Source organism: Cupressus sempervirens, chromosome 9 (genome assembly GCF_028749045.1).
Source record: "Cupressus sempervirens isolate cs-2001-9-10 chromosome 9, ASM2874904v1, whole genome shotgun sequence".
Lineage (NCBI taxonomy): Eukaryota > Viridiplantae > Streptophyta > Pinopsida > Cupressales > Cupressaceae > Cupressus > Cupressus sempervirens.
In genome coordinates, this window is record NC_143126.1 from 112,480,628 (window position 1) to 112,507,398 (window position 26,771).

Here is a 26,771-nt window from a genome sequence, read left to right on the forward strand (position 1 = left end):
GTGCATCCATGTTAGGGAGAATCATATTCTAGAAATCCATCAATGTAGCTCTGATTCTTACTTCTTCTTTGAGTAGTTCTACTAGCATATCTATCAAAAATCTAATTCTATTGAAGTGAGCAGAGCTAGAACTTGGGTCAAGCTACAACTGCTATGCACTTACCTTCAAATCTTCATCAATTTTAGACAATTTTTCTTCTATTTCTTTTGTGAAAATTGATGTATCACATAACTTACCAAAAAGTAATGATACATTAATACAAGAGTTTTCTAGAGAGCCCAAAATAGTAGACAATTCTACTTGATGAATGGAAATCTATTGAGCAATAAGTTCTAAAACTTTATTCTCTAAATTTTTCTTAGCTCTCTATAATAATTTATCCTATCCCGTCAAATCTTCATTGTATTTCTAGACTACCTCTGCCAAATGATACAAAATTGGTTGAGAAGTGTTAACCTCTATACCTAGGGCCTCTATTAGAATGTTCTTTGCATCCTCCATGATCTTGAACTCTTTTTTCATTTCTTCTCTTAGCCTTTTCTTCTTGGATTTCTTTTGAAGATGTTCCCCAAAGGCTTGCATCTAATCTAGAGTTAGATTGGAGATGTCCCATTTGGGAATGATAATCTTGTCATCAAGATCTATATCCTCCTCCTTTTATCTACCTTTTCCCAAAAAATTTGTGCTTGGTTGAGGCTTGCTCTCAAATTTTCTTGCACTTATTGATTATGTACTAGGAAGGGAAACAATAGTTGAAATAGTAGGACTTACTGCAAAAATGGATGCTGCACTCATTGAAATTCTAGTGGTAGGAATACCTATTGTAGACAAAATTGATGTAGAGGGCAGAACTTGTAGCTTGGTACATGAAGTTCTTGGAACTTTAGTCAATGATGTGCTAAGCTAGACTAGTGCAAAGATTGATTGAATGCTTGTGCTAGTAGTGCTTGTCACAGTTAATCATATTGAGGTTGTCTTCTTGCTTGATGTTATCAAACGTTTTTCTTGGAGATTGAGGAAGTGAGGCTATAACCACTACAACAATCTTAACTAGGTCAATTTTTGAAGAAGATATATTTTCTTCCATGTATTTGTGACATTCTTCACAACATGCTCTATTTCATTCAACAAAATAATACAAGTATTGAATCTCAAAGTCAATTTTTCTTCATTTTTCTTTAAATATTCTTTCAACTCCTTGTCATTCAAATTTGGCATAAGCTACCTTAGTGTCTACTCATAAATATCTTTTGTAGTTTTCATTGCTTTTTCCCATCTTGCCTTAACTTTAATCATCAATACATCTAGAATCCCTTGAGTAAGTTGATCAGGTGAGTATTTCCACTTACCCATCTTGGGTATCAATATATCTTCAATCTACTTCTACTCATTAGAAGTTTTAGTCTCATCTTTTCATGCTTTGAATATTTTTATTCTAGAACCTAATTCAAATTCTTTCATTGTTTCTTCAAATGTAGGTGGAGACCTCTTGAAAATTATGTCTTCTCCTTCTTTATATGCTTTCTTTCTAGAGGATCTCCTAGTGAACATGGCAATGCATGTCTTAATAGGCTTAGTAATGATTACCTTGCCCTTTTTCATTAGTGGCTCCTCTTCCTCTAATTTTTCATCCTCTACTTCTTCATCTTCACCTTTTTCCCTTGGTCAACAGGAGAGTGGAACTTGTTTTCAACTTGGCAATCCTCTTCTTGCCTTTGTTAACTACCTAAGGGAGCTTAATCTCCAGTTCAATTTTTTCCTTAGCCTCATCATAGGTGCCAAAATAAGTAGCCTTGGGTCCACTAGCTCATTTATTAGTGCCTCAATTATGTATTTTGTTAAATCAATATTCATCTCATATCTTAGAGGTTTTACCCATGCAATTCTAGGCCTAACTACCTAAATGTATACCTTGTCACTATCTACTATAAAACAAACATCATTTTTATAATCCTCAACTAGTTTCTTGTGGATTCAAAATTTATTATTCATTTTCTCCTTGAATGCATTAAAATAATTTTCCATGATACTTCTACAATTTTTTCCTATTTCGGCAATGTATTCATTAATCTAATAAAGTACTAGCACATCTTCCCTCCAAACAACAGTACCTTTTGATAGAAAGAATTTCTAAACATAGAAAAATAAACATGTCAATAGTGACCCAGCCTTACATGGCTTGTTATTTGATGTCCTAATACTTTCCATGTTTTTTTTGAACTAATTTAATAGTAACTCGGCAACATCAAGAGATAGGTTGTTCTTGACTACCTTGTAAGCCAAATCAACTACTCCGCAAGACACACTATCCAATTTTATTGAATTGTAGATTTTGTGAGCAATTATATGTATGTTGAACTTGAGTTCCATATTAGTCACACTACTAATCTTCATTCCCCTTCCATCTCACTTGACTAAGGTTTTCTTTTATAGTTCAACCCAACTTAAGGTTTTGGTCATTTTGGCTTTTGATAACATGGGGAGACCGATGATCCTATGGATCATCTTCTTTGTGATCAAAATTGGTTGCTCCAACCACAATTGACCATTATGCATATGACTAAGAATGTATCTTATCTATTTAGTTTGAAATTCTAATGGCATATATGGAATATGTGTTAAACCTTTAGCTTCCAAATGTTGGTATTTAGGTTTTAACATACCATTAACACATAAATTCTCTAGGGTTTCATCCATCTCTAATGTACCAATATCTTGAATTGCACATTTGAAATGAGAATGAATGTCATTAATCAATAGTACCTTTAGGATGAATTTGAGACTATGCTCCACTCAGATCTAGGGTTCCTGCAACTGTAGGAGTGAGCTTGAAATCTAATGCCTTCCATAATACACCATGAACCAACATGTTTGAACCTTGTTTTGCCTTGTTTCTGGTAGCTATCATTTTTGCTCAGTAGGGTTTGAGAGAATTCAAAAACTTTTGGTAGCAATTCACTCAAATTGCTTGAATGCTCTTAGAGATCGCTCTATGCAAATAGCTCAAAAATTCATAGTGAAAAATGATTTTGATTTTATTCCTTTAATCAAATTTTTCCATAAATGTCTGGTATGAATGTTAGATCAAATTGATAGACTATCATCCACTTTACTAGCATTGATTACTTAGTATAGTCTTTCGTGACTTGGTAACCACATAAGATTTAGTTACTTTGAACCTTGTTTGGTAGAGTTTTTAACTTGACCTTGCTCAATAAGGAAGGTGATTTTTTAATAACTGGTACTTCTTACTCAGTGATCCCTTAACATCTTGAATGATGATATGGATCTTTTGTCCTATCAACTGGAACTAATTTAGATGTCTTCTTTTGTAGCCTAGTTCTAGTTTACCTCTAAATAAATCAAGTGGAAATAGTGGAGTCACCCAATTCTTGAGTGACTTAATCATCATTGCTTGAACATTCATTCTTGGTAGACTTTGGAACCCATTGTTGTCTCATTTTCTTTCTGATGTTATCATCTTTTGCCTTCTTTTCATCTTCTATTTTTCTAGTATTCATACAATACTTGGCAAGATGACCAAGTTCTATACAAATGAAGCATCTTTTGGTAGTATCTCTTTTTCTCATGTGATGCTTTGCACAATTCATTCCAATGTGTCAAAATTCTCCACAATAATGACAATAATGACTTCTGTCCATGCTTCTTGCATTTAAGATGTTTGCCTTAAAATTTTGGTTTCTCTTTGAATTCATTTTCTCTATGACCATGTTGATTACAATTGTAGCATTTTTTTGAAGTATGACCTATCTTACCATAGTGACTACAAGTAGGTTTTTGAGTCCTTTGAGCTCCTTGCTTGGATGATTCACCTTCTTCTATATATCCAATTCTTGATTTCCCTTTTTGTCAGAAATGACTTTTCTCATTCAATTGATTCATGTCTTCTTGGTATTTCATCATTCTTTCGTTGGTTTTTCTTTCAATATTTAGATCATTCTATAATCTTTCATATTTTGATCTTAGGTTCATGATTTTTTCATTTTCATTGGTGAGCTAATCAATTAAGTCTATTTGTTGAAGGGATAGGTGTTCAATTTCATTGTTCTTTCCTTCTATCTCTTCTCTTATCTTGTTTTTCTCTTCCATGACTTCACACAATCTTACTGACTAAATTTCTTGCTCTCTTCTTAGTTTTCTTACTTCTTCTTGAAGAGTACTATTATTTTCCAAGAGTTTTTTGATTGCTTCATCAGCTTCATATAAATTACTTGAATAAATGTCTTCAATTGTTTCTTCAATGTAGAGTGAATCATTCATTTAGATTGGAAGATATTTTCTTCTTTTTAGGGATTGAGAGAGTTGTTTTTTTGCTTTCTTGAGTTGTCCAATGGCTAATTCCAAGTCTAACTTCTTATTGTCAATAGCCTTGTCAAGTCTAAATACCTCCATTGCCTTTGATCTTTTCTCAAGTTGTCAAACTTTTCACTAAGAACCACAATGCTAAGATACCAATTATTGGAAATATTATGACAAGTTAAGTTATTGAGAGGGGATGGGTGAAATAGTAACTAAGAAAATTTTTATCCTTGATTATCAATTAATCCTTTATGTGAATTCTAATCTAACTACATGCATGTGAAGTTGAAAACATGAAAGCATACATAACACTTTAATGCAAGATTTGGTGACCCATAAACCTTCCAAATAGAAATTAAGATTGGGGTGGGGATGATACCCACAAGCTTTAGTACTGTGGTATAAATTTGGCCTATTAAGGCTTATAATGATCACTTCTGATGATCTACCCTTTTAGGAGCGATAAGGACTACTAGGTCCACCTTGTAATAGGATTTACAAACATACAATGAACTATGCATTTGGTTAAGAGATTTACATAAGACTGTTTAGTCTACCTTATTAAAGGATTTGAACGATCCGCCTATTAGAATGAAGCAATAGCTGATCTCTGATCTACAACTTGGTTTGTTGAATGAGATTCCTCTAAGTGTACAAATCACCTTTTGTGATAGATGAATCTTTGATGCTCCTTATACTATTGTAGCCTTTGTGATTTTCTCTTTTGCTCTTCTCTAATGATTAAGTTCCTTTTCTTCAATGATTTGGATGTGATACAATACATTACATATATATCAATCCAATTACATAATTACAAAGTCAACCACAATATAAGTTTACACAAATATTACCAAGTCGTCCAAAGTATAGAAACTTAGGTTCTAAAGATTGACTTAGTGAGGTTCTGATACTCGATATTCATTGTCAATTCTTGACATCATCATGCACTCAGTAGATGTAGAATCTTGGTCCATAATGATCACTTCCAAGTAGTCTTGAACTTGGTTTGCATTGCTAACTCGGTGAATACTGTAAAACTCAACATATAAATTGAATCACTTGATTCACACTGCATAGCTTGGTCAACATTATCACATCAAGCTCAATATAAACTGAGTCTCTTGGTTAACACTAAGTGGCTCTATCAACACTAGATTCACATCACATCAACTATGAACTCGGTAAGCACTGTGCAACTTGGTTTGCACTAGTAAACTTAGTATATATTGAGAAGCTTAGTTTACACTAATGATCATCACCTTAGTAGTAACTACTCAATGCAAACTAAAAAAAATTCATAGGACTTAGTAGCAATTGTAGAACTTGGTAACAACTAAAATGCTTGGTTAATAGAGTTAACTATACAATATGCTTGGTATAAGCTTACAATCTAAATAAGTGTATGTCACTAATAACAAACATAACTAGAATTTTAATACCTTGTAGCATCTTATCACTACTTGATTTTTCATATGATCCTCTAATACATGAGTTATCATAAGATCGAGACCATACCATTCTATTGCAGCCCCATAACTTGAATTATAACATGAAATTGAATCTTGTGACCATTGGGTGGGTTTAAATATTTTGAATTCAATCCTTTGCAAGAGGACACATTTGGACAACATTTTTGGTGACTCAAGGGGGAAGCACGTGTGCTTGGCATATAATCAATGACTATTAAAAGATCTATTGGGCTATGGAGTCTTTGAAACTATGAAAGCTCATCAAATTCATCACTTCTACTACATTTTGAGCCATAAAACATGCCCTTCTACCTCTACAAGTCTACAAAACTTGGGGCCAAAAACTCTCAGTAACAAAACATATGCTCGACACTTGTTAGAAAATAGGAACAGATAGAAAGCAACTATTCTAACTATGTATAGGAAACATCATCTTTTCTCAAAAATAGGCTTTAAGATATATTTGATTTATTGGAATAGGAGGAATTTCACTATCAGGTTTGCTTAACTAGAAAGTATTGGCCCAATTAAAAATGATAATCACATAGGGACCACTCTATAAGGCATCAAATTTTGAGTGTCTCCATACTTTTTCTTTGTCTGCATCCCATTTGAGAACAAGATCACCTTCTTTAAAGTTTTTGACCCTGGCTTTTTTATCAAAGTTCCTCTTCATCTATTGTTGTTGCATCTCCAAGGTCTACACATCCAAATTTCTTTTCTCCTCTAGCTCCATCAATGCTTCCATTCTTATAGACACAACATCATTTTCAATTAGTTCCAACTGATGAACTAGCTCTAGGGATAGAAACTCCAATGAAATAAGAAGTCTATCTTCCCTACCATAAAATAACATGAATGGAGAATTTTTAATAGCCCTCTTAGGCATTATTCTATCAACCCATATGGTTGTCTTCAATTTCTACTTCCAACACCTTTCATTATCCTCAATAGTCCTCTTAATGATTCTAATCAATTTTTTGTTGGAGGACTCAAGAAAACCATTACCTTGAAGGTAGTAATTAGAAGATGTGCTAAAGTGAATGTCATGATCTGCTCCCCATGCATATATCTAAGCTCCTATAAATGACTTGGAGTTATCCAATCCATAAGGATGTCTATTTCCTAATAATAAAGTCATCATGTTATCTATCCAACACCTTGGATTATCATCTCTCACCTTCTCTTATTGTGTTAACACCAAGGAAACTTCTTCATTTGTTTTTTCTTGAGACGAGATCATTTGCTTGCATAGTCCTTTCCCTCTTACCAACCTAGTGATCTGGATGTCCACATCATAGTACTCCACCACTTTAGTGCTCCAAACTACTCTTTTCTCACTAATATCTTTGCTCAACAAGAAATCTTTAACACTTGCATGAGGGACCAATAAGTGGATCTTATTTTGGGATAAAAGATGTCCGAATTTCTTCAAATATCTTATGACCACAAGGGCTTGCTTCTCCACATAGCTATATATTTTTCTTCATACTCCTTCAATCCTTCACTAACAAATGAAATAGGTTGTTCTTCATTCTTATTATTCAATTGAGTTAAAATAGTAGAAACACTTATCTCACCTCTTAAGGTGTAAAGAATGAAATCCTTATCAAGATTCAAATTGATGAGAGTAGGGGCTGAGGCTGTGGTTGCTTTGATCTTTTCAAAACTTTCTTTCCCTTCCTTGGTCCATGAGAAGACCATATTATTTTTAAGCATAGTTATAAGAGGTTACACCATGGTAGCTAAATTAGGAATAAATCTCCACACAAAATTTATTCTACCAAGAAAACATTACAGACCTTTCTTGTGACTAGGAATGGAAAGATCAAGTATTTCCTTTGTTCTTTCTAGATCAATGGTAAGACCATACTTACATATAATGTGTCCTAATAATTTCCCTTTATTAGTGGAAAAGACACACTTGCTTATATTCAAAGATACTCCATTCTCTCTACATCTTATAAATACCTTTCTGAGATGACCAAAATGATCTACTACATTCTTTGAATACACTATGATATCATCAAGGTAGACCAACACAAACCTTTCGATCATGTTTTTGAAGGAAATATCCATTTCCTTTTGAATTCTAGCACCTTCATTTGTTATTCCAAAAGGAATTTTACTATAGGCATAGGTGCCCCATTTGGTGGTGAAAGTAGTCTTATATCTATCAGCCTCTTTGACTAACACTTGGTTATAACCCAATAATCCATCCAAGAAAGAGAATATCTCCCAACCACTAATCTTAGACAATATCCATTCCATGGAAGGTAGTGGATGATTATGCTTATGGGAGGCTTGGTTAAGATCCCTAAAGTCCACACATGGTATTATTTCTTCCTAAGAGGGACAAGGTTATCCACCCAAGGGGAATGTTTAATAGTGAAAATGACATTGGCCTCAATCAATTTAGATAGCTATTTTCTCATTAATGGCTCAATCTTTGGATTTACTACCCTCTTCTTTTTCTAATAGGTTTGACATTATCAACTAAATCTATGGTATGTTGAAACAGACTAGGGTCAAAACCCTTTAAATCATCATATGTTGAAGCAAATACATCATTAAAATCTTGACATATATGAACAAAATTTTCTTATTTGGTTTCAAAACATACCCTCTCCATGTTTAGCATCCTTCCATCAACAACTACAACTAGAATATGATCATCTTTGTTTGTATCAAGGTTCACGCCTCTATCCCTTTCTTGGTCATTAGGATTGAAGACACTCTCTAAGGTAATGAGACCCTTAGGCAACTTATTGGAGCTGAGGTTGATGATTTGATCACCATACTAGTCATGCAATCTTGGTTAATTTCTATCTGAGAACTCTAATTCCTTCTACAAGAAACTTTGATTTGTGGGTTAGATTCAAAGACCTAAAAATTGATATTATTATTAGGGACAATAGGCCTAACCACCACTTTAATCTTCTATCTCTTCTCATCTTCATGGCTCCTTGGTACATCATAAGATGCACCCATTGCTACAAGTCTACCAACATAAGAATTTCTATTTCTTATTCTAGGGATGCTCTAAATATTAAATGCATTGAAACCTTAGAGAAAATCCCATACTCTATGTTTATAAGACTTAAACAAGCCATTCTTGGTGATATTTTGATTCCTTATGTGATTAACCACCAGCTCGCTATCTCCATGTACACTTAAGGTTTGAATTCTTCTTTTTTGAGAAAGTAGGTGATCTTAAATTAATGCCTCATACTTGGCAACATTATTGGTACAACTTAATTGAAGCCTAAATGAGAAGTAGTACCTTTCTAAAGTAGGATAAACCAACATCACACCAGCCCCTAATCCATTTCTATTCCTAGATCTATCAAAGTACATGCTCCATGTCCCACTATTATCTTTTTTTATTTTTTTTAGGTTTGGAAAAACATCATCCTTTTATGATATACAATAAGTTCCAAGGCCTATCTCCAAGGTTTCTGACATAGGATCAAACTAACATGCATTAGCCCATTCATCTAAGAGGAAATAAGATATCTCTACTAGATATGTGGTAGGCTCATGTGTTGCGTCATTCTCTTCTATCTCTAGGATGGTGTAGTTCATATTGATGAGATTAGGAGTGTAGGGATTAGTATGATGGAGGACTAATGGTTCATGTGTTGTGTCATTCTCGTCTATCTCTAGGATGGTGTAGTTCATATTGATGAGATTAGGAGTGTAGGGATCAGTATGATGGAGGGCTAATGGTTCTTCTCTGATCAAAGCTTTGGTTCCATACCTTGTTCTAAAAAAAATTTATGACCAATTAGAGGATATGTAACCAGCTATTTGGGTAGTAAAGTCCCTAGAAAGATAGATAGAAAAGTGTGGTTTGAGTTTAGCAACTGATATATCTTGGACTATAGTACAACCAAGATATTCATGTAGGGCCATTTCAACATTCCTAAGGATTCCCATAATCTTGATAGTACTACCACCTAGCTATAATGCATCCTTAACAATGGGCTCATATTTCATTCCTAGGAAATTAGTAACACATTTGGGCATTTTGAACTACTAGCCCCTGAATCAATCATGTAGTTGTGGACTAGCTTATGTCCTATAATTAGAGAAATATAAATTAGAGGAGGTCTAGTTTTCTTACTTGTTTCTCCTTGTTTGCTTGGTTGTACTAGGATTGTCATAGTCTCCTCTCTAGGTAGTTGATCTCTAAGTTTAATGTTTTCCAATTCCTACTACAATAGCCTCTTTTGTGATGGTATGGTAGCCACACCATCCCACATAGAAATTTTTACATTGTTCTTCCTCATTTGATCTACCACACTAAAATATTTATTAGATGCATTAATAGAAATTTTGAGAGTTGCATGTGTAGAAGGTTGATATGGAACAGTTTGAGGAACACCCAAATCTCCCATGTTATCATTTGACGTTTTCCACTTAGAAGCATTAGCAGGTTGACTAGAATTATGTTTTGTATCCACTACTTGTACATGAGGCATTGCACTTGACATTGAGGCCTAACTAGGAGGAGGAGGGATAGCCTCTTCTACAACTCTTCTTTTTCTCCTAGTATTGTAAGCATAGGAATCATGGTTTATATTACAAGGCACCTCCACCTGACGGTTCATGAAGGAGAAACTTCCTTGCAGAGTAGCAACAATAGCTTGATTAGCATTGTGTTTCTAATCAACTACTTGCTCTAGTATAGTTAATGCCAAGTAAGATTCTACCTTTGACACATGCAATATCCATAAGAGTAGTTATAAGAGGGGCAGAAATCTTGATCTTGAGAAAGATTGTTCTTAGGGACTAAAGCCCTATTTCATAGCATGGGGGTTATTGATAGGTCTATTTTGATTGTAACCCCCATTTAGGTTGGTATTTGTAGCATGAGAACTATTGATAGGTCTATTCTAATTATAAGGGGCATGACTCTAATTTGGGATCTACCATGAATGGGACCTTGACTCTGGAGTTGTAGAGGCCTATTATTTTGAGTTTATTTCCTCTTCATACTCACCAACTCATTTCCCATTATTTTCACTACTAAACTATTATCCTCCATCTTATTTTCTCGGTCCTAAATCCTCCTAAATATAGTCTACATTAGATCTTGCATCATGGCCTCAATCCTATCGACTCCATTAGAGGATGTGGAGGCTATTAGGACCATAGTAAGAGGCTAACTTGTAGAGGAAGTATGAATAGGGGCTATAGTAGGCTAATGATTGGGCATGTTAGGGAAGAAAGGAATTAGGGGCCTTGGAGCTAACTTCCCTCCTTGTATAAAGATATTTTTTTCTCTTATGGAAACCTCATAAGCTTCTGGTAGAGTGTCCCCTCCCATAAATTGTAGAGTGGTAGTAGTATCACTCTTGAAGACTCTGAGATAATACAAGAATGCATTACTAGGAGAAGGTTTCACTATAGTAGATATTCTATCTCGTGTCCTCTAAAATCTATAATTAATATCTATCATACATTCTTGGGGTGCCCTTTGGATAGTTGTCAATTGTTCCAAAAGTGATAGGTGATTACTTTTGTCTTCAAAATGCTCGCATAAGGCTACTCCTAACCCATCCCAATCAACTATATAGTTATGGGGCAACCCCTATACCATTGTAATGCTTTCCCTTTTAAGGATGAGGTTAGAATCCTGACTACTACATCATCTTTGGTGATGCCATGAATATTGTAGACATTAGACACCTCTTGAATATGCTCAATAAGGGAAATGGAGGTTTCACCAATAAAATTAGGTATAATTTTAAGAGTTGATACTGGTATGTCATATCTTTGGGCTAATGGGAGGGGACTTCCATCATTATAGGTGAAAAAATAATGAGCTCTAACCTTGTATGCAAGTGATCTATTGATATGAGAAGATGGTATTCTAGGCTAAGATCTAACAACAGGGGGAGTGGAAATAGATCTTGCAGGGGTATATGTTAGTACTACACTCCTAACTAGTGAAAGAGATATCCTAGCCTTTCTTCTTAGATTAGAAAAATAAATCTTCTAGTATTGGAACTTACCTCTAGAAGATGCCCTTGTGTGTATCTTAGGCATGAATCACAACTTTGGTCTAGAAACTAGATTATGCTTGAAGCTTGGAGTCACCAAGTACCTTGAAAAAACGAGCCTCTTCAAGGCTTTAATACTGAAGGCGGTACTATCTCCTCAACACGAACATGAAATCTTTCTTTGACATCAATGAACTTAGAATTTTTAATATGAGGATCCCACCAGGCATGCCAAAAACTATTGTCACAAAAGTTTGTACCCTGGTCCAAAGTTTTTATCTAAGGAAAAACTTGTGAAACATGGAAATAACCTCCAAGTTGTGGGACTTGAACAATGAAGCTGAGTCTTTGGAGAAGGCTGACTTCCTTTGCTATCAGGATGCACCTAGAGCACACTTAGAGAGGAAAAGGGAGGGGGGATGCATAGAAACAAACTACCTAATCTATTCTAAGGAGGTGATGCACCAAAATAGAGTGTTCAAACCAATATCTACCCATATATGCACAATACAATTATCATGACAATCCAAAGATATATGGATTCAAACTCACTTTAATCCATTAGCCACATATAGATCAAACAATCAAATGAGTGAAAAGAGGAAGAAGAGATTCACTTCTTATCATTTATAGGCCAAACGAGATATAGAAATATAGGTTATAGAAATCCACAATACATCTAAGAGAGGTAGATAAAGCTTGCAGAGTACATTGGTGGTTGAAGGAGATAAGACAAAATGTCATATAATTTAGAGGAAAAAGAGGGAATTCATAGTAGTATGCCAAGGATATACCAAAGAAATAGAGAAGATTTTACCCTAAGAAAGATTACAAAAAATGCTTTTATAGTGTAAGCATAGCTTAGATAGCTTCCACTCTAAGATAAACCCAATAACTACATTCAAATTTGGAGAGAATAATTACTACAAAAATTGGAAAAGATCTAATCCTAGCATAAATCCATATGCTAGAAGATCTCTTATCTAACAAACAATCTCTATGAGGATAGGAACGATGGCCATTAATCTTCTGACTAAGTAGGTGGAACAATACATGGTGATGGAGTGTTCTTTTGTATTTTTCAAGCATGGGGAATGATGAAAGTGGTTGAAAGAGATCAAAAAGATCAAATCTATCATCAAAGTGTTTCTTACTTTGTCATCAACTTGTTAAATTACATAGAAAAGCATAGGTCAACCATATTCAACTATCACTCTATACCTTTCCTACTACCTAATTGGTTGGGAACTCTTTTTGTAGCTTGGTGGGTGAAGCTCTTTATATGTTTTGGTCAACTGTAAGGCTCACCCTCATATCCTATTATAAATACTAAGGAATGAATGTGATGAGGAGATAAATTAGGTCATGATTGACATTTTCACTATTAATAAGGATTTATGAGTCTCTTTTGGAGACTAATCTAGGGTTTAGATTATCATAATGTTGATACTCTATCTAATAACAATAGGTCGATACCGCAAGAAAATGAGATTCAAAGTGTTCAAGTTAAGAATCTAGCCATGAGATACTAGGGATGATCTACCAGGCAACTAGGAAAGATTAAATAACATTCATTCTACTAAGAACAACTTTGAGCATAGGTTATGATGACTATAAGACTTATGGATAAGGTTGGAAATTGGTTCTAACTTATTATGACATAATTATTGAAACATTCTATCAACCTAAGGGTTAACCCTGGCAAATCAAACAAATCATTCATAAGGTGATAAAAGGATATTGCTAGGAATGTCATTATACCTAACTTGATTAAAAGGTACTAGTTACCTAGTCTACACAGGAGCAATTTTCACTTAGGACATATATGTTAAGATTCATTTTATATGTTTTCATGATTTACTAAAGAGGATTTAGAGTTTCATTGAAAGACTTGGCGGAATGATAAAGAGCTATCTTAAGAAAGATCATTGTTGACACACATATTTGATATTTCAATGTTTTGAATATTTTATGAGGATTATTAGATGGAAGTTGATTGTAAATGTTAGGAAAATTATGTGATATTAGATTATTTTACATTATCTACATTTGTTGTATATTATTTTATTCAGCTACTGATGTTTAAGTTGAGTGTGCAGGAAGAGGAACCATGGAAACTCTAATGGGGAAACAAGGTATAGACACATGTTAAATGACTCTGCTAAGGTGAATCTTTGTAAGATTCATGAACCTCATTGTGATGTGCTTATTTCATAAATGTGAGATGTGTGTGTGTGTTGTGTTTTTCATGCATCATGTGTGACATTATACTGTATTATGTGTGTGTCATTTGACACTTGTACTTGTTATTAGAAATGAAATGTTATTCATCAATGGATCATATGGCCACCTTATTCCATGATAAATACCTCAATTAAGGAATTTTATTATTGTCTTAGTTAAGAGAGGACAAGGTTGTCACCTTTAACAAAAAAAAATGGAAATTTGAATTACCTAGCTTTAGGAGGGTCATAAATAAATTAGGGTAAATTGTGATTAAAATTAACTCTACCCATGTTAGTACTATAGTTTAGGGGGTTATTAATTACCTCTATGGTGTCTAGTGGACCTAGGAGACCCCATGAAAATGACATTATTCATTGAATCCGAAAATAAGAGTGTTATAAATAGAGGCAAGGCTAAAATTGAAACTCACTTGGCAACTCTCTACTTTTAGAGACTAATAGGGTTGAAGAAAGAGGAGGGAGATCTACTTCAAGTCTTCATTGCCTTGCTTGGAGGAAGGTTGGTAACATGATCCATTAAGTCCCTTCATTTTGCATGTAGGTTAGAAATGGTGTTTTCACTTCATGATGGGATTCTGGTGTCTTGTGGTGTATTTGTGAATGGATCTTGTTGTATGTTGCATGTGGGTAGTGTTGTGTGAGTCTCTCTTGAAATTGTAGTTCATGTTATATGTCTTGTGAATTGGGTGTGAGGCATCACTCACCCTTGGGAGGGAAGAGATGCCTGGGGTGAAGGGGTTAGTTGGGCTCACACATTGAGTTGAGGAGTTCTCCCTTGTGTGGAGATGGTTGAATATGTTTATGGCATGCAAATTATCTTGCTCACTTGCATCTTGGGAGGTATAAGGTGGAATGAGGAAGCGAATATGTTGATTGCCCCAAAAGGGCATTTTGAGCATGTTGATTGCCCCAAAAGGACATTCTGATATTGAAAAGATGTGAATTTTGAAGGCTATGCAATCCTCCTCATGATGAGAGCCCACCTTCACCCGATTCTTGATTCATTTATTGAATCTTTGTGAAAAGCCTTGGGATGAGGTGTGGTGAGATTATATTGTGTAATCCTATCAATTTTATTGTGCATATGCATGGCATGTGAATGTGAAGCATGAAATTGTTTATATCTTGTTTCCCCAAGCTCAGTGGGTGGCCTCCTTGAGGCCTAGGTTGGGAGGTGAGCCTCCATGGTTCCCATTTTTTCTTTCCTTTGCAGGTTTTTACTTGAAGAGTTTGAAAGTTGATGGTCATGAAGTTCATTACTTGCATAGAAGACCCCTTCTATGGTTAGTGTTGAAATGGAGAAGTGAACTCCATCTTATGGAAAATATTCTTTGTGTAGCAATGTGTTGTCAGTGGTCTCATGTAGAGAGATTTTGAGACATCTTGGTGTATTTTGAGTAATGTCTCCACCACCTAGTGTTTATTTGATATTGTTTTGATGTTTTTTTGTCATTGCTTAAATTGGGTATGTGTTGAGAAAAGAAATTGTATCATGTTATAGCATGGAGGATAAACTGAGCATTATTATCTAATATCTTTATCTTTTCAAAATTGCATGAGAATCAATTAGTTGTAGATGTTCAATATTGAAAGTAAATTTAATTGTTAGATATGCATTGGATAGAATGGAATTGTTGATAGAATATTTGTTGAGATTAGATGATATTAAAGTTTTCTTGATGTATCTTTGATGCTCTAAAAAAATTAGTTTCAAGGAATCTTGAGTTCTTATTGCAAATTTGTTTATTTGAGAACAGCATAATGGTTGCTTTGTGATAAATTGCTAATTAAACTAGAAGATGATAAGGTGTAATGCAATATTAGACCATCACAAATTTAGCTTTAATATTCATTAAGAATGTTTAAAGGGAACTAATTGATTAGTAAATGTAAAAGAGGCCTGTAGATACAGATTTTCATTTTGGAAAATGAATGGGCAGACCCAAGAAAACTCATCCTATTATAGACAAATAAAATAATGGACTTGAAATAAAATAATAAATTGAATGGGCAAACAAAAGAAATAAAGAAATAAAGAAGTCAATGTTTCACCTTCCCTTATTAAATACATGTCAGTCTTAATTCAAAACCCATGATAAGGCTTTAGAAAAAAGAAGAATAATATAATAACCCAAAAATAAATAAGGAAAGAAAAAAAAAACAATGTTGCATCTTTACTAAACACCTTGACAAGACTTCTACCTACTTAGCTGACTCCCACAAATACTCCACCTAGGCGATGCATGTATTAGAGGACTCTAAGAAATCTTAGCAAGTATATGTCAAGTCAAATATGACATGTGCCAAAAACCCCTTTCCCTTTCTTGGCGCCTTGATGTCCTAGCTATTAATACTTCTTTTGCCATGCAATTTTGCCTCCAAAAAAAAAGTAAGATGCCAACATCATCATTTTTGTTGATAATCAACTTGGCCTAGTTTGTCAAAAGGAAGCACACATGTTTAGACCTGTGTGGGTACATGATTAGACATCATCCTTGTCACTTAATTTCCTTGCACACCAATACCAAGTAAGATGGAATATTTATTGCAGAATTGGCAAAATTGTTTATGAAGGGTTTATAAAATTTAAGTCATGTCATCATCTACCTCCTTTGTTAGCACATAGCATGAGCTAGGAGATAAAAACAAACAAATCTTGAAAGTCCTTTCAACCATGCCTAACCTATGAGTATGGGAGCTATGTGGATATTCAGTTGAGTTTAGGATAAAGTTTAGTATAGGATAAATAAGAAAAGGGATATTGAAGTAACTGTATTAATAGGACATAAAAAGGTCAAAAGTATTTTTGGCTATCATTTTTAATTATAGAATGGATAATGTTGTTTAGGATATTAATGAATCTTAAGAGTTACCATATGGTAATTTGGATAGCAAATGAGAAGTAGGAGGAAGTTAAATTAAGTTATGTAATAAGTTTTGGGGTTAATTCCAATGAGAATATATTATTTTAAAGATAATCTGATTATGTTATATATTAATCTTAGATTTTGAGGGGGTGTATGACCAATAATAATAAGTTGAATAATAATAATAGTAGATATAAAGAAGATAAAATTTAAGGAAATAATAATAATAATAATAAAATGGAAATTAAATGGTAAGTTTTGATATAGCTTCTTCTTGTTATAACTTCGAAACTTTCAATAATGAAAATTGGAAACCACCTAGGTATTCAGAATGTTCATGTAGGGTACAAGGGGTGAGAGCTCACAACTAGTCCACCGTGCATAGTTTGGAAATTAGCTTAGTAAACGGGTAACCACAGTAGGAGAATCTCATGATCCAGTTCTGAGTGAACAACTTTGTATCACTAACATTCCTCATTCCATCTTGGTTCAAGGATTGATTGTGTCCTTACCATCTTTCTTCAAAAAAAAAAAAATATTGGTTGTGTTTTGTCTCATAGGAATGTGGCATGAGATCAACACTAAAAAATTTGATCCTAATAGTGTCAACTATGGTCAAAAGCCTTCATGTCACCTTTTGTTCATAACCCTAACTTCTGTGATCTTACAATCACCTATACCTTGTAGCATCAAGCTCATCCTTCATTCTCTTTATGATCATTCACTAGCAACAAGACCTATGATCTCATGAGAGAATGATGGCATGATAACACTACTAACATAAGGTCATGGTACCATTATTCTCCCCTTGCACTATCATGGGCACAGCTAACTTGGCCTTCATGATCTTACAATCACAGTCCATTGTAATGTCAGTATCCATGTCAATAACCCTTGCAATACTATGATCGTGGTTTAACTATCTTTTATTGTGACCTCGGGAGGTAGCTTTTCTTATACTTGCAACTTTATGATAGAGGAATATCATAATATTAGAATAGGCAGCATCCATCTAAAATTGGCCTCCATCACTTCCTTACCTTATGATATTACGACTCTAAGATCCTACAACCAACCTTCCCCTTTGTAGCCTTGGCAACCTAGGAAGTCAACCTATGATCCCATGATCATTGTCCCTTGTTTCATTAGAACAAATATCCTTTTGGTTTATGATCTTATGAGGTCTCTGATATCATGACAATCTGGCACTACCCCAATCCTCTACCTCATGTCCTTAGAAGATGTCCTTGTGGCACCATATGATCTCATGATAATTTACTATAATAACATTGGGCAAGACTCTTCTTTGGCTTACGATCCCTTGAATATTTTCTATGTCATGACAACCTAACCACTCAACTAGCACAAGCCTTGTAGCATCTTATTATTACTTGATTCACCTGATGATCCTCTGATACATGAGTTATCATAAGATCTAGACCATACCATCCTTTCACGGCCCTAGGACTTGAAATATAATATGAAATTTAATCTTGTGACCATTGGGTGGATTTAAATTTTTTTTTAAATTCAATCTTTGGCAAGAGGGCACCTTTGGCCAACACTATGCATTATTGTACTGATTGCTTCCTTTCAATATTTGATTGCAATATTCTTTTCTATCATCATGGTTCTTGCACAATCTATGATTGATGTGTTCCTTCTTTCTATTGTACCATTCTATTGAGGTGTACTAGGGGTTGATACTTGTCTTTTGATTCCTATCTCAATAAAAAAATCATTGAATTCATTATATGAATTCTCCTCCTTTGTTTAATCTCAAACACTTTAGCTTCTTCCTTGTTTCCTTCTCAACTCTAGCTAAATACCACTTGAAGTTTTGAAAAGCTTCAGACTTATCTTTTAGATTTACATTACTATCATTATCCTAGAATAATCATCAACAAATAAAATGAAATACTTATCTCCATTGTAGCTCTCTATGCCAATAGGTCCACTAAGGTCTATATGAACCAGCTCCAAGACTTCTTCAGAATGATAGTTCTTGCTTTTGAAAATTGTCTTTCCCATCTGACCAGTTTGATAATTCATGCAAATACCCATATCAGGTTTCCTCAGACTAGGAATACCTCTTACTTTCTCTTTTTTCTTATCTTTATCAGTTTATCAAAGTTCATGTAACACAACCTTTTATGCCATAACCAGTTTTCTTCTACTTGAGCAATGAAACATGAACTTTCTCTTAGGATTAGGTAGAATAAGTTACCTTTTGTTTGATTACTAGATCCAACTAGATTTTCTTTTCCATCTAGCAGATTGGCCTTCCCATTCATGAATTCTACCTTGAATCCAAGGTTATTCAACTATTCCACACTAAGTAGATTATATTTTAGTCCTTCAAACCAATAATCATTGTCACATCTAGGTTAATTGGTTAGAGAAATACAACCTTTTTCTTTTATGCAAAATGTTTTGTTGTTTCTAAATCTTACACTTCTACCATCATAGTGTTCCATATGTTAAAACTTAGTTTTATCACTAGTCAAATGATGAGAACAACCACTATCAATAATCCATGTATCATTTTTGCTAACATGATAAATAAGTGTCATCTTATCTTCTTTACTATCTGATTCATCTTTTACAGCAATGTAAACCATTTCATCATCATCACTACTATTAGAATTTTCAGCCATGGGAAAGATCTTCTTACCTTTATACTTTTAGTCCTTCTAATTTTTGAAATCTTTCTTTCCTTTTTACTTTTTGTTCTTCTTTTCAACTTTGTCTTCTCTATTTGGACACCTTGTAGCAATGTGACAAACTTCTTCACAAGAAAAATAGATTAAAAGAATTTTACCTTTGTACTTTCCTTCTCCTTTGGGATATCTTCTTGCAAGAAATTCTCCAATGGCTTCAAGATAACTATTAGAATTTTCTTTCTCTTCACATTTAGATTGTTTTACTTTAGACTTTGTAGCTTTCTTCTTAACTGACAATTTAGCTTCAAATATAGATTTAAGATTGCTAGAACTAGGAACATAATTATCATAGTTATCTAGCTCAAATTTTATCAATCTTCCCACTAAAGAATTCGAGGCTATAATATTATTTGGATCACATCTCATCTATTAAATAGATGACACTCTAATTGCATGGATAGGAAGAAAGGTTTTTAATACCTTGCTAATTGTTTTCACATCATCAATTTTTCATCTTGAGACTTTGGTTGAACTTACACTAACTTTGATTCTCTCAACATATTTTGCAATGTTTTCATCTTCCCTCATCCTCATTTTATTGAACTGAGCTCTTAATCTTTCTACCTTGGCTCTTCTCACATTATCATCACCTCCATTGATATAATTAATTTTGGTCCTTATCTCATGAGCAGTAGCACACCCTTTTACCTCATCAAATTCAGCATAGTTTAGAGTAGATATAATGTCAATCATCATAATGTTATGATTCTTATTTTCAGCAATCTCCTCCATATTCAAAGTTCAAGTAGGAGCCTTATACTAGGTATTTAAATATTTCATACCTAAATCACTTATCATTTCCAAATGTAGCTTCATAAGTTCTTGCCATGCCTTAAAGTTGTCTTTTTTCAACATGGGAATCTCTCTTCTGTAAGACATCCTGATCTTTAGCTTAGGTCCTTCAAACATTTTCAGTAAGAACCAAAAGCTCTAATACCAATTTGTGGAAATATAAAAGTGACTGAAGGTTGAGGGGTGAATCAATTAAAACAAAAATAAATCTTAGATCCCTTAGATGTCAATGCAAAACATAAACACTGGTGAAACTATTGTTGCTCGGTTAATACACAGGCACTCAATTAACACTAACAATATGCTATAAATCAGCAAGCACTATAGTATCAACTATTACATGGAAAATATTGAACATGAAGACCTTAAGATGTTAAGTTTAACCTTATTAACTTAGTTGTATACACATAAAAGAAACAACATGAACACAAGTGACACTAAGATTTAACATGGAAACCCAATTTGGGAAAAACCACTAATTACAACTAGTTACTATTTTTTACTATTTTAAGTGAGCCCTATTAGGAGCCAACCCTATTAAAGGTTATAAAATAAACTATTATGTGTTACTCTATTAGATGATTTAATCACCCTATTAGGACTAGCCTTGTTAGAGGTCTTTAGATACTTCAATCTATAAATGCCACCTTGTTAGAGGATTTGGCAAATAGTTGTTAGGCTAACTTTGTTAAGATATTTAGTTCACTACTACAATGGTTAGAGAGTAACAATAAAATGACTTGATTATTAATGTAACTATATTGTTTATTTTAGATCTCAATTCTAGATCAAATACTTGATCCTTCCTAATCAGATTAATCCTTGCTACCCAATAGGGATACTCTGCTTATTCTTCCAATCCACTTCCTCTAAGAATCTTCTTATCTTCCACATATTCTCACACTAATTCAATACTAAACTTGACCTTATACTTATATCATATACATTGTCAAGTTAGCTTGAATACAATTTATAACAATAATACTTCATCTCTTTAGTCAGCTAGGACCAACAAACAAATCCATTAAAGTCAATATGCCAAAACTAGAAAATCCTTTGTTAGCCGACCCTTTTCAATAGACACTAACACTAAAATTAATTTCCTATGTTAACCAAGTGAACTCGATTAACACTACAACTTCATAATCTTCCTTTGGTAACCGAATGAGCTCTGTTATAACTGGTTCCATCTAACTTTTTCTTTGTTAACTGAGTGAGCTTTTTTATCATTCAACTTCTATGAACTTCTCTTGGATTCTTAAGTGAACTTGGTAGATGTTGTCTTCTTAACTTAGAAAATGCTAGAATGCTCAACAAACATAGGAAATTGTCTTCATTGCCTAAGTGAGCTTGGCATACATTAACTAGTAAAGATATGATATTTTGTGTAACATCAAAGACAATGTACAATTGATCAATTATTTTCACACTTACTACTAGAGTGCGATACTTTTCCAATGTCGTACAAAAGAACATAATATTGTCATTTGATACTTTCTACTATCATGAAACATTTCCCTCCAAGGTGTGTGATACTTTTATAGTATCACCAAGTGTTGAACTTCTATCACCAAGGTTTATAAGGAAACAAATTGATGAGAAATTTAAGGGGAAAAGAGTTAGAACCTCCACACTAGGGAGTATCGAATCCACAATAATTGAGGAGTAAACACTTGAGAGCATAAGGATGATCGCATAAGTCTAAAATCTCAACCATAACATCTAATAAAAGCATCTAATGGAATCATTTAGAAATAAATATTGTAGTGAACATACATGTGCATAAATCAACTATCTCTATAAACTGAAATAACATGAATCACATGGAAACATACTCTGAAAGATATGAAGAACCATGTCAGTATCTAGCTTTGGAGATAGTGGTCTAACCTCAAACACAAATAAATATAATAATCCATGGCTAACACTCATGCTAAATAGTATAGAGGACTAAAACCAACATCATGAGACAATATAATACAATAGGTCCTAGTCAACCACTCTATTGGTTTACTATGTAGAGACTCTGGTGGAGAGTAGATGGCTTGGCATCACATAGCCCAAGCTAACATCTAATGGAAACACTCCCTCAGGAATCCATAGTGTTATTTCATTAGATGAACCATGTAGAAAATAGGCCCTTAAATAAATCGATGAGCACATACTTTTGGATGAGTTGTATAGGTACATAATATTTTAATATCTTACTAAATTATGCATGAGTTTATTTAGTTATCACTTATTGGAAACTTCTGCACATATGCCTTGTTGGGAACATGACCCTGGGTTATGATAGGAGCCCCTCCATCAACCTACCCTACATACCCATGCTGATCACATGATGACTACTCATAGGCAATGTAGTTTTCCAACCTAACCCTAATGAACATAACTCAACCAACAACTAGGAGTTTGGCTCTCACAAAATTGACAAGTGCATGCTTATGTGTTCATGTGTGAGCACACCAACTACATGATGATCATAGTAACAAGGGTTGGATGAGAAACATATAAAAAACTAATAAAATAGATCACTCAGTTGGCTTATATCCAAGAGTCCAAATTTGACATGAATCCTAATGCAACAAAAATACATCATGTTAGAAATAAAAATTACTAAGAGTTGGGGGGTGAATCAATAATCTACAAACTTTAGTCACCAACTAGATATTATTTGTTACTTTAAACCATAGATAAAAAAGTAATAAAGTAATGTTGAATAGTAATAGTAATCATACACAAAGATAACTCATAACACCATACTTTATTGACTAGGGAAACCCTGGCCAAGGGAAAAGCCCAATGGGGATCATACCCACATGATAATATACTAATATATAAGTTCCTTGTTAGAGGATGGACCTTGTTAGGAGTCAATGAGAAAATTTAGTATAGAGTCCCTGTTAGGAGACTTTGAATCTCTATTAGGAGATCCCAACCCTATTAGGAGTTGTAGTGTAGTAGGTGCAAGATAAGCCCATGATGCAAGCAAGAGGATGAATAACTAGGGCCAAAGGCTCACCTAGCTATCTAAACCACCCTGCAAGAGTTAAAACAACACAAACACAGCACCAAGGAGAGAGAACAAGATATCTTTATTTAATTCCTCAAGTAAATAGCATACATGCCCAACTATAAGGCCTTCTAGGTTACGGCCAGATATAGAATACAACTTCTAGATCCACGATCCAGATTCAAATTTGCATTTCTAGACTCATACCCTACTCTTTCTAAACTCTCCCCAAAATCTCCTTTAATCTAAGCCTAAGAACTCTATTTATACTTGCCAAAACGGCTTACAAAACATTCTAGAACATAGAGAAGCCATAAGTCATCTCTCATCAAATATAACTACCTATACCAAAATTAAATGCGATCAAAACCGGCCCAAATAGGAACCAGATATAGATTACTCGGCAAAAGAAAGCTTTCCAAAATTGGCACTCGACATCCATACGAGCTTGGCATCCAAAGAGATTACATGACAGCAACTATGAACTCGGTAGCAACTATAACTCAAATACAAACTCGGTAGCAACTGGAACTCGATAGCAACTAACAACTGGAACTCAGTAGCAATTGGAACTTGGTAGCAACTAGAAACTAGAACTTGGTAGCAACTAAAGCTACTAGAACTCAGTAACAACTAGAAACTGGAACTTGGTAGCAACTAGCAACTAGAACAAAGGTGTAGGATTACAAGGAAACCCAGGATCCTCCTGCATCAAACAACCAGGGTTGGATAAAATGATTCTCCTAAATCATTAAGATGTCCCAACCTGATCTGAATCCAACTCAAATTGAGAAATCCATGAAGCATCTTCAGTAGGTCTGTTCTTCCACTTCACCAAATATTCATAGTAATCTTTTCCTCTTGTACTCTTTCCAACTCTCTAATCCCATATATGTTCAACTTCCTTAATCTGTTTCTCAAGATAATCATCAAGTATAACAAGTTCATCATCTAACTCATGATACTTATACAAATCAGCAATATTGAATATAGGAGATATATCCATGTAATTAGGTAAGTCAACTTCATATGCATTACCACTGTCAAACTTCTTCTAGATCTTACAAGGTCAAAAAAATTTCATCTTTAGCTTACTGTATGTTCCAACTGGGAATCTTCCTTTCTTTAGATGAACCATCACCTTATCTCCAACTTGAAAATCATGGTGTCTTCTAGATTGATCAGCATTCTCCTTATACTTATGATTACTTTGTTCCAACCTCAACTTCAATTCCTTATGCAAAGACTCCATAAAATCAGAAAATTCTTCTCCTATGGCACTTTTCTTTTCTTCACCAGCAACATCTCTCAAATCTGATATACCTCTAGGATGCATTCTAGTAACAATCTCAAAAGGTGTCTTCCCTATACTCCTATTCATAGAATTGTTATATACGAATTCAGCTTGTGCCAATACCATCTCCCAATTACTTGGCTTATTCCCAACTAAACATCTCAGCAAATTTCCCAAGCTTCTATTCACGACCTCTATTTGTCCATCTGTTTGTGGATGGAATGTAGAACTAAACTTCAATTCATTACCCATTTTCTTCCATAAAATCTTCCAAAAATAACCAACAAACTTACTATCTCTGTCTGAAATAATGCTTCTTGGTAATCCATGCAATCTCACAATCTCTTTAAAGAAAAGTTCAGCAACATGCTCAGAATCTGATGTCTTCTTACATGGTATAAAATGAGCCATCTTAGAAAATCTATCCACTACAACAAATATGGAATCATACCCTTTCACTATCTTAGGCAATCCAAGAACAAAATCCATACTAATATCAGTCCAAGGTTTCTTAGGAATAGTAATAGGTATATACAAACTAGTACTTTGACTCACTCCTTTTGCAACTTGAAAAACTCCACAACTCTTTACGAATTTCTAAACATCCTTATACATTTGTGGCCAATAATATTTCTCTTTCAACAAACCCAATGTCTTATCAATTCCAAAATGTCCAACTAATCCACCACTATGCTTTTCCTTAATCAAATTCAACCTTGTAGGACTTCTAGGAATACACAACTAAATACATTTGAACAACATACCTTCTTGAATGAAATACTCATCATACTTACTTATGTGATCTATCATATTTGGTGCTCTGCACTCTCTCCATGTCTCAAAAAAATTAGGATCAGCATCATATAACTCTTTCATCTCATCAAAACCAAGAACTTCAACCTTCATTTTAGTTAACAAAGAACGTCCTCTACTCAATGCATTAGCAACTTTGTTAGTAACTTCACTCTTATGCTTGATCACAAATGTAAAACTCTGCAAATACTCAACCCACTTCATATGTCTTTGATTCAATTTATGTTGACTTCCCAAGTATTGTAAAGCTTTATGATCAGTATACAACACAAACTCCTTAGGCATCAAATAATGTCTCCACTTCTTCAATACTTGAACAGTAGCATAAAACTCTTGATCATACACAATATATTTCCTTTTAGCATCATTCAACTTTTTACTAAAGAAAGCAACAGGCTTACCTTATTGACTTAATACAGCTCCTATTGCATTACCACTTGCATCACATTCAACTTGAAATACTTTGTTAAAATAAGGTAAAGACAACATAGGTAATTCAGAAACCTTTTGTTTCAAAGTCTCAATACTCTTATCATCTCCATGTGTCCACTTGAATTCCTTTTTATGTCCCCTCATTGTTTTATTCATAGCATTACAAATAGTACTGAAATTCTTTATAAACTTTTTGTAAAAACTAGCCAAACCATGAAATGATCTTACCCCACTCACATTCATAGGTGTAGGCCATTCCAAAATTGCTTTAACCTTCTCAGGATCCATCCTCAATCCATCAGCTGAGATCACAAATCCTAGATACACAATCTCCTCTTGCATAAAAGAACACTTTTTCTGATTAATCAACAACTTTTCCTTTTTCAACCTCTACAATACTTGTCTAATATGCTCAAGATGTTCTTCCTTAGTCTTGCTGAATAGCAGAATATCATCCAAATAAACAATCACAAACTTACCCAAAAATCTTTTTAGAACTTCATTCATCAACCTCATGAAAGTACACCAACCATTCATACAAACCATATTTTGTCTTGAAAGTAGTCTTCCATTCATCACCTTCTTTAATTCTAATCTAATGATAGCCACTCTTCAAATTAATCTTGGTAAAATACTTTTCTCCACTCAAACAATACATTATGTCATCCGTCCTTGGCATAGGAAACCTATATTTCACTATTATCTTGTTAATGGCTCTAGAATTAGTACACATTCTCCATTCTCCATTCTTTTTAGGTGATAATATAGTAGGTATAGCACATGGACTCAAGCT